Genomic DNA, 18,233 nt, shown 5'->3' with positions numbered 1-18,233 from the left:
TTGATGCTTATAAGTTCTTGACACATCATTTAACTATAGGAAAATAAAATTTGAAGATAATAATGGGTAAAAACAAAACAAAACAAAAAGGAAGCCCTTCCCTCAAGATAATAGCTGGTAACTTTGCAATGTTAATAGAAATCTAGAAAACCGTTATTGCAGAACACGTGTGTTCTCATTTGTCATAATGATAAAGGATGAGCTCTTTTTTTATAACTAAGGTCTGCAAACGAAAATTCCTCTGCAAGTAAACCCACATATGCAATTACAGAGTTCTTGGACATTAATAGATCATTTAGGTTAATTGAAGAAGGATAACTGCCAGGGACAGAACACGAGGAAGAGAAGTTTATGAATCAGAAATCTGTGGATTAAAGACTTTTACATCTTTAAAATGAGCTAAGTAAATATATTGCCATGTTATCCTTTTAAGGAAATGGCAGAGAATCCAAGTATATTCCCATTTGGCATCTGGATGACCCATTCCATAATATTATCTTGACTGCAAAAACAACAGTCTTTGTTTACATACTAGTTGGAAAACTTTTAAATAATAATCTTGAGGGTGGAGTATATACTACTCACTCTCTTTGAGACCAAATCATGACCCCAATTATATGAAAGACAGTGCATAGAACCCTGAAAAGGGATAAGATGGAACAAACAGAAGAGATGCAAAAAGTGGCTGGAGAAATGTTTGGCAGCCAGCCAGCAGAATTCTGGCATCTCCCCCCATAGGCCCTTTGCTATCTACAGAGCTACCACTCATCTACCACCAGCTTCTCTCTCCTCAAAGAAATGCCAGTGAACCCCACCTAATGTTTCAGCAACACCAAACATGTCAAAGGGTACAAAGTAAATAGGCTGCAAGCCCATATGGCATGGTTCTCCAAAGTAGTTTTTTCTCAAAGAACTTGATTACTTATTTGCAAGATTTATAAAACAGAGGATGGTATCTTAATTAACACTGTCATGTTCAATGAAAATATCTTCTTAAACTCACTGGCACATTTCCCTTCAAACCAATAGTGATCTATTTCTTGATGTGTCTGTGTTTGTTTTAAATTAAATATAGGCAGATATTCACTTACGGGGTAGAGGAGAAGAAACACACCAACTTGGCATAGTAGACAAGTAGAAAGGGACAGGATTCAGGATTTTATTCTGGATTACAATCTGCTGCTGCTGCAAAATTGCTTTGTGACCCTGGGGTAGTTCTTAAACTTTCTGGGCCTCAGTTTCTCTACCTGTAGGTTGAGAGAGTGGACAACTTATAAGGTTGTTTGTTGGTTTGATGATTTATATTCACACCCACTAAGGGTAAAATTACATGCTACAGACACCACTTTCAGGGTCAGTTAAAGTATATGGTGACTGGGAGAATAAGATATATGTGTATATATATATATGTATTTTTTTAAAGATTTATTTTATTTATTTCTCTCCCCTTTGCAGCCCCCACCCCCCGTTGTCTGCTCTTTGTGTACATTTGCTGTGTGGTCTTCTGAATCTGCTTGCATTCTTATAATGCAGGACTGGGAAACTGTCGCTTTTTTGTTGTGTCATCTTGCTGCCTTAGCTCTCTGTGTGTGTAGCACCACTCCTGGCCGGGCCGCGCTTTTTTCATGCAGGCAGCTCTCCTTGTGGGACACACTCCTTGCGCATGGGGCTCCCCTATGTGGGGCTCACCCCTGCATGGCACGGTACTCCTTGTGTGCAGCAGCACTGCTCAAGGGCCAGCTCACCACACAGGTCAGGCCCTGGGTATTGCAACTTGGACCCTCCATATGGTAGGCAGATGCTCTATCAGATGAGCCCCAACTGCTTCCCTATATATATATTTTTAATATACTCAAAAAAAAAAAAGAAATATAAGCTCTTACTCTCCCCAAATCAACTAAATTTCTAGTCCATTGGCCTCAGCTTCACCAAGAATGCCCGGTAAGATCCTTATCGCTTTATTTAAACAACTGTCTTTGAGGCTTCTTAGAATCATATACATTTTAGCACTATAAGATGCAATGGAGGTCACTTCCTTTGACTCTTGGAATTTACAGATGGAAACGTCGAGGTCATGGTCCAACTCGGCAGCAAGAACAGCATCAGAGCCCTGGTCTCAGGGTTCCTGCCCATGATCTTTTCATTGCCAGAGGGTGCTTTCTGAAGAAGTTTGAATTAGACACACAGCCCAATGTAAGGCCTTGAGAAGTCCAGTGAGGATCAGGTTCAGGCTTTTGTTTCAACAGCTCACATGTTATAGACACCAATAAGAAGTTAGTAATGGAAATGGACTATTACATCACAATCTAACCAAGAATTCACATTCTTGATCATCAGTTTTCAAACCACATCCAAGAACACTTCAGAATTCCTTGATATAGCTGCAGATAAAGGACAGAACATCACAGTACACGTACAGCCAGCCTCCACCATGGCATGCAATGATCCCTGATTCCTGGCATTCATGTCCTTGTGTAGTTCTCTCCAATATTGTACCATGGTTGGCCTGTGTGACCAAGAGAATACAGTAGAAGTGACAGTATGTCACTTCTGAGGCAAGGCCATATAAGATATGGTGGCTTCCTGCTTGCCGCGCCCCCCTCCCGTTTCCCCTCTCAGATCACTCACTCCGGGCGAAGTCAGCTACCATGCCTTGAGAATGTTCAAGTAGTCTATGGTGAGGTCCACATGGTGAGGAACTGATCCTTCTGGCAAAAGCCATGTTAATGAGTTACTTGGAAGTGGATCCTCCAGCTTTAGTTGAGCCTTCAGATGACAGTAATCTGGCCAACATTTTAACTGCAGTCTTGTGTGAGACTTTGAACGAAATTATTTCTAGATTCCTGACCATCAGAAACTGTTTGAGATAATACATGCTTATTTTAAGCTGCTATAATTCAGCATAATTTATTACACAGCATTATATAATTATTACTGTGAATGATTCCTTTTATCTACTCCATTTTAAAGGTTCTGTCATAAAATCAGACCAAGGCTGGGTCCTATAGTTTGAAAAAAAAAAAAAAAGAATCCGACAAATTATCTTCTTAATTTCAAATAAAAGAAACACACATGCTAAGTAAGTGTAATATATATTGTATATTAATGGAAATTCTGAATTTTCACAGCAATGAATTCAATCTCACCAAGTTTCACATTTCAATAGCTCTCCTGGACTATATGCCTCCATTGCTTTCTTTGAAGTCATTAGCATACTCTTGCTTCCTTGTTTTTTGAACAGGATGTTGAAAGGGCACTCACCTCTGTTTCTAAGAAGTTAAATCTCTCTTGTTTCAATGAGTGACACCATTCTCGTTTCTTGTACTTTTGGTCATGCTATCCAAGGCTTATACTAATACCTGGGTAATACAGACAGGGGTGAAGTCTTTGACAAATGCTTAAGTTCCACTTTCCATTAAACCTCTATAATTCTTAGTGATATTCTGTATGCCTCCCATACTGCCCTGGCATAAACCAGTGCAAGAGCTTTCAGGGAGGGTTTACTGAAGCCAACTTCCTCCATCAAGTGCACAGATTGGGATGACATGAAGGAAACAATGTATTACACATTAAAGTGGAAAAGAAAGAGGGCTCTGATGGAATAGTTGGATCAAGGGCTGGATTTGGATGAGATGCCTGACGGGTATCATAATGATGCAGTGATGCTCTATTAACCTTTCCATAAAGACCTTTCGGGGCCTGAAGCTGTGGTGTTGAAAATCTATACTGATTTCTGGACTTAGAAATAAGAAGTTATCAGTAAATGGAAAAAAAAAAGCCTACCAATTTATTCAACCTCTCCACACACAACCCCAACCCCTTCTTAATATCTCTCTCAACGTTATCATTTTCTATAAGCATTTCAGCAGGTGAAAATTCTCAAAATCCTCAATCAAACCCTTATCCTAGAGCCAGGATTTAGTCAGAAAGCTTTGTGGCTCTGACTCAGTGGAGTTGGTTATCCTGTTTAATTGGATTGATGGCAACAATTGTAATTACCTTAGATGAGATTGCCTGTAATGTAATTATGCTTCCTTCATCAGTATGAGCTGGACTTGTGGAATACATAAAGAAGATGCCTTCAATTACTGAAGAGGTTAAGGAGAGCAACATATTGCCTCACAAATCATATTTGTTACTGTACAGGATTTAAAAAATCATATTGGAAGTTGATGGAATTATTCATCTAACGTGGCTTTATTTATCCAAATACAGTCTTTTCTAGAGCTATACAACATAATGTCAATGGCTACCTTCAAGAGCTGAAGTTTTGTTTAGATAAAATATAAATATTTTAAAGACTCAACATAAAGTACCAATATTAAATCTGGTATATTCTTACTGTCTTGTTATTACTTGCTGTTTATAAACAGTGACTTCACCTAAAAGACACTTTTAAAAAGCATACACTACATAATTTTAACTTGAATGTTTCTGTGATTTGAAAACATGCAGGTTCTTGAAACAACATAGTAAATAACAGTAGATAATTTTAAAACACTAGTCTTTGTGATACGATGGAGCCATAATTAATACCTTAGAAACCAGCTGCTCTACTCCAATGATGCCTCTCTCTATTTTTCCAATTAACACATGGAGAAATTTAAAAATTTTCAATGGAAGCCCAGCCTCTAAACAGGACAAGTCTGCCAAATGTACTGCAAACACATGTAGTTTAGGAGAAATGGCACAAACTGGAAATCCTCCCCACTCTTATTAGCTGTAGCACCACTCTCATTAAAAATAGAGCTACTTAAGGGTTTTTCCTTCTGAAGCATATGAAACATAGAACTTGGAAATGTGCCTTTTTGAAAAAGTTATTCCTGCATTCACAGACCAGATGGTGCACATCAAATGCATCCTGGTTTTCTAATGAAATTAAAAAGGGTTCCTATTGTGTTCTTTAATGTGATTAACACATCCTCAATTACTAGTTTTGACAGACACTCCTGGAAAGTTGAACAACTTGGCAAATGCTATCCTGCTGGACCTGGGCAGAAAGGCCTCAACAGAGTCGAAGAGTTGGGGCCATGCTGAGGGGTGTTCTGCTTTCTAATTCCTCCAAAATAGGCTTTAGCAGAGGTACAAGGCCCTGCCACAGTTGCTTGCAAAGAAAATTTCTGTCTTTGAACATCAGAGACTAAGAGTCTGCTTTCTCATAAAAAGACTAGTCAAGCAAGAAAAACAGAGATAAACTCCCTGTCTTTCATTTATTTCTTCAGGCTCTCTCTCTGTCTCTCTCTCTCTCTTCTCTAACACTCTATCCCTTTCTCTCTTTCACTGAGGTGTCCAGTCCAGTATGTAGTCCAGTCATAGTCCTAAGGTGCTCTCATCATTAGCACCCAAAAAAACAATTTAATTCTGGGAACCATCTGAATGTCAAACTCATGACTTTGGGACACCATACAAAAACAGTAAAAATGCATATGAAGCACAGGAAAATTATGCTGGGCTTTGCTGACAAATTGGGGAATAGTATAACGCTGCTTACCTTGAAAAAGGTTGGTTTTCGTGGTCAAAAATCTGAAAAAAGAAACGAGAAGCAGATTAATACTTCTGGTCTTTGTCACTACAATACTACGTTAAACATAGTCGTGGTATGTCTCTTCATTTAGCAAATCAGCTTGTCTTTCTCTAATTCTATTTATCTCTTGATGTAAATTATGGAATGATTTAAGTCACATTGGATTCTCACCTGAATCCAATTTTCCATTTAATTTCACTACGAAATTAGGAATACGTTCAGCTAAGGAGAAGGATCTACCAATAGTCTGAATTAAACACTTTGGCAAGTAAGGCTGGACATGTAGTCATGAAACACTTTTTTTTGAACTCTTGACAACTTGAAGATCTTTCATCTGCTGTATAACATTTTATCTCCCTTCACAGGTGAGAGAAAAAAAATTTATGTGCTGAGATATGGGTTTCATGAAGAGCAAGATCCTATCTCATTTTTCTATAGGAACTTCTCTAATTTAACAGTTAGGCTAGAAGTGCACACATTACCAACAGGTTCGGTTATATAACATCCAGAATCTGGAAATAGCAATCCGGAAACTTCACGTGATACAAAATAAATCAGTTATTTCGTCATACTATAAGCCTAAGAGTCTGAAAATGAAGGGAGGTATTTTGAACTGTATTGTGCAAAAGCCATCGCTGTGTTATATGCTCACTTTAGCCTAACTCCAGGCAGGCTTCCAGTTTGTTCTACTGAAGTATTTATTTTACATTTTAAATATGCATGTCTCTCAAGTTGGGGTAGAAAGTCTTAACTAAAAATAATACCACTTCCACCAAGTGATGCTATGGTTGATCTATACTCCAGGATTAAAAAAAAAATCCTCCAAATGCCAAACAGTTCTCTGGGACCTGGGAGCTTTTCTTCTCCTTAAGTAGTAAGATTGCCTCTTGACTTGGAGTTTTGCCACTAAAAAAAAAAGTTAGAGAATAGCTACTAAATCCATCAAAATGTTAGAAGTCTCTTTATTTTAGTGCTCTTTCTTAATGGGCAAAAATTGATTCGTTAGTTCACCTAGAACATTCCTAGCCTTAGGGCAGAAACAGCACTTTGTACACATTAGTAAACAGGATTTAAAAAAAAAGAAAAGAAAATCAACATTTAAAAGTACAGTTAACCTTAAAAATGGAAGAAAATAGAAAACACAAAATCTGAAAGTATATTTAAAATCTCATATTTATTTAAAATCTAACAGATGTATTTTAAGTTGTACTGAATTAACATGTATGTATTGGCTCTTTCTCTTAGTTGGAAATGTACTTGAATTATCACTTTGGGAGTCATCTGGATAACTTATAGAGTGAACACTGGAATCACCTTAGTTTCCCCAAAATCCATGTACTCTTTGAAAAAATAAATCAAGGCAAACATTTCCCCTATAAATGCCCAAACTCTATTGTGGTTGGAGACCACATTTTGAGAAACATGGACTTAGGAAGACATGAAAAGGGACCTCAGGCTATGCTGAGTGGCAAGCTTTGGAGGCAAAGGTGTTTTAAGTTGATATTTCATCTCAGAGGATATACTAAATATTTAAATTGGAAAAAACAGTATCTCATATGTAAGTTCCACCTGTTCATCACTTACAAATGTTTTTTCTTCTCCCTTGTGATTTCCAAACAGATCCTTGAGCTGCTTTAAACATTATTTTGCCTTGGTAATTTATCAATCACTGAGGAAAAGAGAACTTTCACTAATGTAGATCCTAACATGGCCCTCATTTAATGTTTAACCCCAGGTAAATCACAGAATCCTTGAAACTGAGAGCTGGAAGGACCTCAAAATAATTTAACCTAATCCTTTCACTTTTTTCAGATGAAGAAGCTTTCATCCAGAGAGATTAAGTAACTTTAGGATTGTTTTATAAATGGTAGTGATGTGAAAGATTAGTAGAAAATTTTGGCTGTGAGCTTGACTAATTCCTAGGTTTCGGAGCAATTTTTGTTTCTTCCCAATTCAGATGGAAATACCCACAAAGAGAGCTATATAAGTAAATATAATTAATCATAATCAAAGTACTGTCTTGAACTTGCCTGGAACGAAAATACTGAAATGGACACATGGCATACTGCTGATTCTAATTTTCTACCAATTCATGAAACACTTCATGCTTTGCTTGTGATGGCACAAACCATTCAACCTCCTATTATTCTTAATGTTGTGAAAGGCATTGAAGTGCCTAAATATGTGCCAGGGAGTCCCTGATTGTGGAATGGCCTTTTCCAATACACATGGTATTTGCACAAATTACACTTAACACATTACTGCTTTCTCAACATCTATAAGTGTTGGGTTTGGACTAGATGATACCTAACCATCTAATAGAACAATACAAATAAACTAAAATTAAAGGACTGTTATAAAGATGCCAACTTTTAATTTAAAACACAATAAGGATATTTGAGAAATTAAGTTCTGTCATCATTATTTCACCAAAAAGGAAAGTTTAACACTGGAAGGATATGAAACACAATTTCAAAATAAAGATAACCCTTAAATTGAAAAAAAGAAAAGCTTAATAAACTACTACATTGTCCTTATGCTTCCTGTATTGCTATGGATTTGTAACATCTTTGTCATGGACTAGCACAACTCTGAACTATCCTGTGGAAATCAATGCTCTAAAGTTCTAACCCTACTTCTTAATGGCATTGCTTCCCAGGGTATATTTGACATTACACTTGACCCCTGAAATGCTCCTAAATAAAGGATTTCCTGGTTTTAGAACAAAAGGGTGGGGTGGAGGTGCTTCATAGTATAAAGTTCCCTTTCAGAGATTCTAAATTACCAGTATTATAGATTCAGAGAACTTCTCTTGAAATAAAGAGAAAAATGTCTGACTTTCTTTCATCCATAATTTGAAAGAGTTAAATACCCAAAGATACCTTGCTTTACACATTGCACCTAATAACATTCTGCAAAATTAGCTATTCTTCTCTATTCTAGAATACTTTCCAATTTATTATAATTTTCTATGTACAGGTCTGCCTCCCTCATTAGATGGAGGCTTCTTGGAAGCAGGCACAGCATTGATTCAATAAACATTAAATGACTACTTTGTGCTGGGGACATCATAGCATAAACATAGGTCTTAAAACAGTGTCTGTATATGATGGGTACCCAATGATGACTGATTTAAAACATGAATGACAATATTTTTTGTAATTTCTCTCAAGAATGTAATGATTGCCACCTACTTAAAATTTATGCGTGGGTTTCTCTGAAAAACACACATGGAAGTGTCTTAGTTGTTAGTCACATTGTTGGGTCTGCTAACTTTGGAAAAGGGAAATTATTTTCAGAATGAGTACTGGCAGTTAAAGAGAAAAAGAAGGAAAAGGAGGGCAAAGAGGAAAAGAAAATCCTGGGATGAAGGCAAAAGAAGTAAATTTTCTATTCTCAAAATAAGGAAAGTGCTTGTCATTGCACCTAGAAAATTAGGCAAAATGAGTCTTATAATAATAATGATTTCAGCTTTATAGAGAAACAAATATTATCCTTCAGCCCTTGTAAGCCTTAATGGCACCTGTCTCTCTTGCTGAGCAAGAGATGGAGAATTATGTTGTCTATGCACTGATGAATTTAAATTCCCTCAGGCATAATTGACTATGATGCTACTTCACCCTGAAATCTTTTTCTTCAATTTTTTAAAAGAAAAATGTTCTGTTGTTTGAAGTTTTTCTCCCCATTATTTAAAAAATAAAAGTTTTTTCAAGGCAATTTTTCAAACACAAGAGCATAAGCTAAATATCCTGATTTTCAGAATTTTTCACGTAATTCCCTGTTTGAAATTAGGGTATAGACCTATACTTGACTAATCATGGGGCAAAGAGTAATGAATGTTCCTGAAATTCAAGACCAAGTTAGAATCAAGGACACTTAGTGGAACTGAATGGTACTGCTGTGGTTCTCAGGAAGAGGCCAAAGGACAAGACAGCCTTTTATGACCCGTATCATGCCAAGACAGAGCTTTGCCTAGTCCATCAGTATTGTATTCTGGAAAGTTATATTCGTTATAGTACTTGGTCACTAATCTGATACGAAAGACAATTATTGTGGTTGTCAACATTGTTATCTTTTATAATGTACCAAGTGATAGGCCTTTATGATGAATAATTGTAGGATGTAGAGTATTATGGACTACAGTTGCAATTTGTTTGCCAGTTATGGAGCTACTATACGATGTGAATAAAAATTCCACAATCTTTTCATAATTTTCATGAAGGGCCCTTCTAGATGCAAATTTTTATTTATGTAATTTTCATAGGATATAATTCACATAGTCTCCATCTTCTAACCAAGGGTTTGTTGTAAACACTCTATTTAGCTTGCAATTACCATACAGTTAAATGACTAATCACAGAAACTCACTCCATGATCATTGACAAAAATGGCCACACTTAACATAGCTGAAATTATCGCTGAAGAAAATGGATCTTCCTCTCATCTGCCCCCGGCCAATCAACACAAAATGACCCAACCATGACTACAATTTTGTGATGAAGTACAGTTAATCTGTGCTGTCTGAATTAGAAAAAAATCATTTTGGGCCCTGTTTTCCCACTCCGAGGACAGTTGGATGTGATGAGGGGAATGTGGAAGGATTTGTTCACAATGTCAGAGTAGGGCATTCTCTAAGTATGTTTGGATAAGATGTTTGAACTAATTTTCAAAACACTTTTCTTTCTTACTAACCCTTCTCCTGTGGCCTACCAAATATAAAGACATTGATTTGTAATGAAATGTACTTATGAAACAGTGATCATATTTTTCCTGCTCCTATTGCCTTGATTTGAGAAATAATATCTAATTCAGTGACTGCTAGAGACTTAGGTCAGGGTTTGGACAAAATCAGGAAATGTCGTAAAGAATGCCACTGAAAATGGGAAATATAAACAACTCTCTCTTGGTGTCATCCCTGGCCCACCTCAAAAGTGTTTCCCCCAAAGTTTATCATTTAATACTGACAGATATTGTTGTTTTTGTTTGTTTGTTGTCTGTTTTTGGTGTATATTCATTGTAGTGAATTCTCTTTTCCATTCTCCACTAGGGCTAGTTCAAAACTTCACTGTCTCCAAGCCCTAAGGGGAACCTCTCAGTATCCTGAAACTTCTGTAGTCATCTCTGACAGGACTAGGTCCATTCTCAGCCCCCGACCTGAATAACAGCCACGACTTGCAGAAGTTGCAAGTTTATTGTTAACCTGCCCCATTGTGGAAGTGCGACCAGCCATTTACTCAGGAGCCGCGTCCCATGACATAGAGCAGCCCCCCATTGAGAGCCGACATGTCCAGATACAGTTCATTTCCTCACAAGAATAGACAAAGAAGCCACATGACCCCATCAACCCCTCCCACACCCCTAGAATTCACTGCCCCTAGCCTACACCCCCTAGCCATCTCTATAGGCCCTTGGGTCTTACCTAAGCACCAACCCCACTAACTAAGCATGTTCCAGCTGTATAAATTCATGACTGCCTCTGCCAGAGGTAGGCTGAAGTTTATTCTTCAGACCCCCACCATTGGGAGAGCTTCCCAATAAATCCTTGCCTGCAGTCACTGGTCTCCATATCCCAGTTGTCTCACTCCAACATCTCACAACCTCCACCTTCCATTCTTCACACATTTGCTGTATTTCAATCCATCCTCTCCCACTTTTCTCCAGAAACAGTGTTTCTTCTACCATCTAAAGCCAAATCCTATAACTGAATTGATCATCTTCTCTCTTAAGTATTATATCCTATTTATTGTCAAAAACAAAAACAAAAAAAAGGAAACATTTCTATCAACCTTCTACTCCTTGGAAATCAAACCTCTTTAAAGAATTTCTTCCAACCCTTATTACTGTCTGTGTTATCCAGTCTTCAAAAATGACCTTACAATGAATGAACCACTCTTCCTTATATTCGTGTCCACAGGTGGTACCCTGTCTTCAAGCTGGGCTGGCCCTGTGACTCACTTTTTTGACCAAAAGAATACAGCAAAGTAACATTGTGTGGTTTCTGAGGTTTCACTCATAAGAAGATTTGCATATTCCACATAGATTTCCTGGGGGAAGCTAGCTGCCATGTGAAAAATCCAACTACCCTGAGATTAGTGTACTATGAGGGTACCCAAATTAGGTATGTGCAGAGACTGCAGAAAGAGAGAGATTGATGCCCTGGCAGCACCCATAGTTCCTGTCATTCCAGGTGAGGCACCTGATGTAAGCGTCGGGAAGCCTTGGACAGTATGAGCCCAAAAGAACCTTCAAACAACTCCAGCCCCAGCCAAGATCTTATTGCAACTGTATGATAGACCTGATCTAGAGCCAACTGAGAAACAGTCAACCCACAAAACTGTTAAGAGATAATAAATGGTGGTTTTAGCCTACAAGTTTTAGGGTAGTGTCGTCCACAGTAAAACAGATAACCAAAATGCCTTCCTGTCATCGAATTTCAACCTATTGCAATCTGGTTTTTGCCTGCACTCTCTGACACTTCTACTGAAAGGTCATCACCTTAGTGTTAAATCCAACAGAGTTCCTGTTCTGCGAGGGCTAATTTTGGTGTACATTTTCCTGTATTATTCCCTAAAGCCCACTGAAATGAGCAAAGAAATATGCAAGAAGGGAGACATCAGCAGACCAGAAACTTGAAACATTTCTTAAAGACGGGAAGCAGATAGAATGGGATTGAAAGAGGAATCAAAAACATGGGCAAGGAAACCATAGGTCAACAGACTAAGGGACAGACCTCTGAAATAGTGAGCACTTGCTTTTTCAACAGAGCCCAGAGAGAAGCCCACACTCACAGCAAGCAGGGGCTGGAGCAGGATCAGGAGGCTTTGTCAGAGAGTCAGAGCCGGTTGGCCCTCCCCCACCCCTTTTCCTCTACTATGCAGAATAGCTGCAGAGATAAGTACTCTCACCTACCTTTGTTACAAAACACAAAGGGGGCAGAGCTCCTAGGGTGGAGCTCCTACCTTAGGTATTGGAGCTAGAGCGGCATGGGTGCAGTTTCATTGATAAAGCCAGGGTTCCACAAATAGGAGGAAACAAGTTGAAGAGGGACACATGGTTCAGCACAAAGGCAAAGCCAGGGCAGTGCTTCCTGTCTGTTGACCCTTTCCTGCAGACATAATCAAGGTAGACATGGAGGGGGCAGAGCCGTACGCTGTGCAGCCACCCATGTTCCCTGAAGAAGCCTGCCCAGAGGGAATTGTCATTTGAGTAACCCAGATTACACACTCATGATGTAACCACCAATAGGACACGGTTGTTCAGAGCCAGAGAACTTTAACTCAGGGTTTCTTCCCTTGGCGCTATTGACGTTGGGGCCAGATAATTCCTTGTTGTGAAGACTGCACACCATCCTGTGCATTGTAGGATGTTTAGTACCATCCCCTGGCCTTTACTCTCTAGATGTCAGTAGCAGCTCTCCTCTCCCCCTGAGTTATGACAACCAAAAACGTCTCCAGATATTGTCAAATATCCCCTAGGGGTAAGGGCTCTCCTCCCCATCAAGGACCACTGTTTTTAATTCAGGACTGACCAACCCCCTCTTTGGCACTTTGCTTATTACTAGGAGACGAAAAAAAGTCAAATCCTCTAGAAAATACTGATCATGTCTAAGTACAACTGTCTTTTAAACCCCTCCTTCCACTCTCTAAATTCTTTCAGGGTCTTTACTTTTTCTTTCACAGATAGAACACACAGAGGAGTCTCAGACTTTCAAAAAAACATCCAGATGGCTGGTTTTCATATTGCAATTGCAAAAGCCTTCAGGGGAGGTTCTTTGCAGTCTCAAATTTCTGATTTGTGGTTTCAGATATGTGCAGTTCTTTTGCTAACTTAAAACTTCTCCTGGAGTAATGGATCTTTGTACTGAGTCTGAGGAGTGTGACTTACAAGAGGAAAAGCAGGAATAGGCAGTGGAAAGGCTGATTCCAAGGATTCAACTCCTCACAGGTTAGTGGAGGTAGCATACTACCCTCTGAAGGATGAAGGTTGAGAAGAGAGTAGGCTACACCCTGCACCCTGGACAGTGAACTCTCTCTATTGGAATTTCATTTGAGTTAATTGTTTTTTCCTGAAAAGGAAATGTCCCCTGGGAAAAGCCAGGCCTCACTTGCTTCTAAGAAGTGACCCTCAGATCCCAGATGCCTGCAGAGATAAAGGGTAGAGTGGAAGGAAATCTTGGAGCGTGAAGGGAGAGCCTTGATTGGGGTCATGACTAGAGTCCTTTGGGGGTCCCTGGGTAGGTATACCCCCCACAGAGGGAGATGGGAGTGCACATGGGGGCAGGAGTCAGGGAGAAGAGGCCCTGCAGCTTAGTCTTTACCAAGGTGGCCAAGGGAAATCTCTTCATTAATTAGACATCCAACTCTCTGTCTTCAGTGTTTTCTTATGGTAGCACGTGCATGCATACAACTTCCTAGGCATTCTTTTTAGAGGGAACACATCAATCCAAGTAAACCAGTGTGACCAGTTCAACTCTCATTTAGCTGGAAAAGCAAGCTCACCTGTCAATGCAATTGGAGAAAGGGGGCGGGGATTTCAGTCATTTCATAATTTACCAAGATGGGAAGGAGATGCCTCATAGAAGATGAGACAGAGATGGTAATAAAGATGGAGATGATGATGACAACAACAAAGACTTCTGAAAAAAAAAAACAAGTTGAAGTTGAAGACAAAGAAGACAAAGGAAAAGATGAAGAAGAAGTTATTACTCTAGACTTGCAGTCAGCAAACTCCTGCCTGCTGCCTCTTTTTATAAATAAAGTTTTGTTGGAACACAGCCACATCATATATTCTATGGCTGCTTACAACAGAGTAGAGTTGTCATGACAGATACTGCATGGCCAGCAAAGCCAAAAATATTTACTATCTGGCCCTTCACAGAAAACAATGGCCAGCACCAGCTCCTGAGTACTGAAGGCAAATTATTATTTTTTTAATACCACACAGTGAGCATGGTTTTTCTTCTCTGTGCTAATAAACCTAAACAAAGTGTGAGGTTTTCAATATAACATGGACAGTTTTGTAGAAGGTATGTTAAGTTTTGGATTTATTTATTTTCAGAGAGGCCTGAAACACAGTCAGCAGAGACCAGTTTGGGTCCTCAAGTCTGTGGGGATGTAAGGAGCAGAGAGGAAAGGTGAGACAGGGCAGTGTTCTAGAGGAAGAAGTGAGGGTCAGGGGAGAACTCTAGGGGAGGTAATGAGTCTAATTTCAAAACCTGGGGGACAGAGCCAAGTGGTGAGTGAGGTGAGACAGTGATGAGGGGACCTGGTCTTCAAGGGCCTTTCTCCACTCTCCAGGGCCGCGTTTCCTTCTTCCCCAGCTGCTCCTTTCAATGCCCTGAGATTCCTCTAACCTCAGGAAGAGGCTTCGTCCCATTGCCGCCCATCCGGGAAAGCCGAAACCCTTTCTCCCGTTCTATATTTCCCATACTGCGATCACCCTCTGCTCTAACTTCCTTTCCCTTCAAACCCAGACCCCTTGGAGACTTCAGCCTCCAGCCTACCCCTTTGGCAGCTCTCCAGGTCTCACTGGAAGCACCCTGGGGAGACGAGTGGGAACACAAACACAGGCAGGCCTTGGAAAAAAACCTGTCAAATTTCATTTTGAAAACCTCACCCTGCATTCAAATACAGCTCTAGCACAAAACAAGGAGCAAAACAGTTTTCCTTACAGATTGATGGCTACAGGGTCGGGGGCTTGTGAATGCATCTGTTCTATAGGATTTTTTGTTGAATAAAATTCATTTAATCAGATCAGCAAAGCGCTGGTACTATGAGCCAGCTGCTGGAACATGGGGGAGGCTTTGCTCCTAAAACTCCATTTTAAAATGGTGTTGGTTTAAATGTGGCTTACCTTCCAAAAGCAAAATCTTGTATATACAATGACTGGACATAACATATGGGTAATCTGACCGCCTTGCATTTGCAGCGATGTAATACTTCACAGTGAACAAGGCGTTTTCACAGAGATGGCCCTATTAGGCCCCCAGGCCAGTCTGGAAGGTAGGTAAAATGGTACTCCTTTGTAAACAGAAGTAAACTAAGGCTCAGGACCATTGATTGTCCTCCCCAGCTAAGGCTACCCTAGAGTAGGCAGAGGACAGGAACCTAGACCTTGGTCTCTAAACTCCTGGAATTTTTCCTAGCATCCTTGCTGTGCCTTCTAAATTAGAGTGTTGGTTACTGTCCATGAGCCAAGGGCTCCCGTCATGTCTTCTATGAGGCTCCTGAACTCTTCTGTCTGCTAAGCTTTGTGTGAACATCAAATAAAAGCTACCTCATAAAACTTATTTAAAAGGCACCTTTGGTCATTTTTGTAATCGAGAGATATCAAAGTAGCTATCCTTTTTTATTTTTATTTTTTTTGGAGGTAATGGTGATTGAACCTGGGACCTCATACATGGAAAGCAGGTGCTCAACCACTTGAGCTACATCTGCTCCCCTCCATTACTTTTTTTTATTCTCCCCCTTGCAACTTACTTGTTGTCTGCTCTCTGTCCATTCGCTTATGTTCTTCTGTGTGCCTGTATTTTTTTTAATTTCCCCTCCCCCCTTGCGGCTTGCTTGTTGTCTACTCTCTGTGTTCATTTGCTGTGCACTCTTCTGTGTTTTTTTTTTTTTTGTCTCCCTTTTTGTTGCGTCACCTTGCTGAGTCAGCTCTCCACAGCCCTTGCAGGCCAGGCGGTCCTCTGTGGTGTGCAGGTGAGCCTGCCTTCAAAAGGAGGTCCCAGGACGTGATCCCAGGGCCTCCCATATGGTAGACGGGAGCCCAACTGATTGAGCCACAACCGCTTCCCCAACTCCATTATTTTTTAATTGTAAAAATAGCTGTTCATTTTAAAAGGCTGAGAAACAGTAAATGACTGGGTTTACTGATGTGAGGATTGCAGGACTGGGGGAACCTATGGCCCTGGGTGGTGTGTAATCCTCAACAATCAGTCCCCTATTGGCCCCACTGAGCAGCCAGTTGGTCAGAGTATCTCCTTGGAGAGAGTTTGTGCACTGGTGGGTGATTGGGATCACAAGCTGGAGCCAGAGAGACACTGGGCAGGTTTCTAACTTTTCTGAAAGTGACCTTCTGCATGTAGAAAATACTGCTGCCATTATAGGGTTATTGTGGGGACTGAATAGGATAATGTATTTTTTAAATTACACAGCACGCTACATAGCACATAATAGTAATCGCTGAATACATTTTTCTTTTTGTTATCAATAATATTACTGATATAAATAATATACTTTCACTTACTCCCTACCTCAAAGTCTTTCAATTTCTGGGAAAAGATTCTACATGTTTGAGTTGTGGGATGCTTGCAGAAACCTGTTGTAGGAAAGGTGGTCTGTCTTTCTCTTATTTCTTGCTTCACAGTGTTCTTGCCTCTATTAAGCCAGCAACCAGCTCCAGGCAATATTACCTTTTCAAGATGAGGACAGGTTCCCACTCTGCGGCTGTCAGAGAGAATTTGGGACCACTTAAATGAATCAGACCTGACAAATCCGATTTACAGATTAAAATTATGTTGTGATATTTGCCAAAAGTATATATAGCAAGTTAAGACACCTATGAAAGACAGACATTGACGGCCTATTTTAAACAACTGGTATAATTTAGCTACAACCACCACCACCAAAGTGCTTAGGAAAGGTAAATCTGATCATAAATAATTCCCATTTTGGTGCATTTAAAAATCAAGTAAGATCTTTGTTCAGGGTTTATTACAAGGTGACACGTCTACTACATTATGTGAGGTCACATCAGCTTGCATTTGGGTGTTGGAAGAAGATCTGACTTGACATAAACAGATGCCAGACAAAGCATTAAAGCAATTTCATCAGATGTAGGTGTATTAAGATAGAGAGACAGCAGAGCCCCACGGCCCACATATATTCACTATCCCTGGTAATTGTGAGGCTTTATCAATATTATCTCATCAATGCCCCCAACATTTCTGAGCAGAATCAAGAATCATAGCCTTGAAAGAGACCTCAAGAAGTCACTTTGTCTGTAAACCCTGGAAGAAGGTTATCACTTGAGACAAGCATGGTCTTCTGGCTTTCAAAACTTAGTTGTTGAATGAGTAAATGAATGGTTGCTAATAATTCTCTCTTCTTCTATTCCCAGAAAGCTGCTTTGCCCTAGGGGTAGAAGAGGGGTTGGTAAATCTGGAGAGGCCCCAGGAGTTTAAAGCCTTAGCCACTCATTTATTATTTATACTCTGCCTACTTCTAAAAAAGATTTGAGGCAGGTTACAACAAAAGATATCAACAATAAAGAGCCTTCTCCTCAATCATTCCTTGCAGGGCTTTATTATCACTTTCATGATCATCAAAAGCAAGTAGTAAATGGCTATTTGCATGGGATGCTGTGCCGGGGGATGAATAAATTAGGCAGAGCCAGGCTGTGAACTTCTTATCTTCCACCCATTCATTCATTCCTTTCACAAATATTTATTCAGTGCATTCTACTTATAAGTGCTGTTAGGCAGTGTGGGGGTAGCAAAAATGACATATATAGATCTTGCCCTGCCCTCAGGAAGTTTACAGGCTACGGCAAAGGTAAAGGATAGTGATATGTGTATGGATAAGACACAAACATAAATAGCCTGAATGCAAGGTAGAAGTCTGGGGCTGTAAATGAATTGCAAAGAAAGTGAAGGTGGAAAAGGAGGACAGGGGAGATTGCATCTGCCCACTCTCTATCCTTAAAGAGA

At 39.7% G+C, this 18,233-nt stretch overlaps 1 protein-coding gene across 13 annotated transcripts in view; it reads right to left on the bottom strand.

Moving 5' to 3' along the window:
• SEMA6D (semaphorin 6D) overlaps nt 1-18,233 on the bottom strand; it is a 653,158-nt gene that overhangs the window by 166,693 nt on the left and 468,232 nt on the right. For all 13 annotated transcript variants that reach the window (XM_058294142.1, XM_058294151.1, XM_058294145.1 and 10 more), the window contains one exon: nt 5,492-5,523. The gene's annotated coding sequence lies outside the window, so the exon portion shown is untranslated. The remainder of the gene's footprint in view (nt 1-5,491; nt 5,524-18,233) is intronic.

Source organism: Dasypus novemcinctus, chromosome 3, assembly GCF_030445035.2.
Source record: "Dasypus novemcinctus isolate mDasNov1 chromosome 3, mDasNov1.1.hap2, whole genome shotgun sequence".
Classification (NCBI taxonomy): Eukaryota; Metazoa; Chordata; class Mammalia; order Cingulata; family Dasypodidae; genus Dasypus; species Dasypus novemcinctus.
This window is presented reverse-complemented; position numbering and strand designations above follow the sequence as displayed.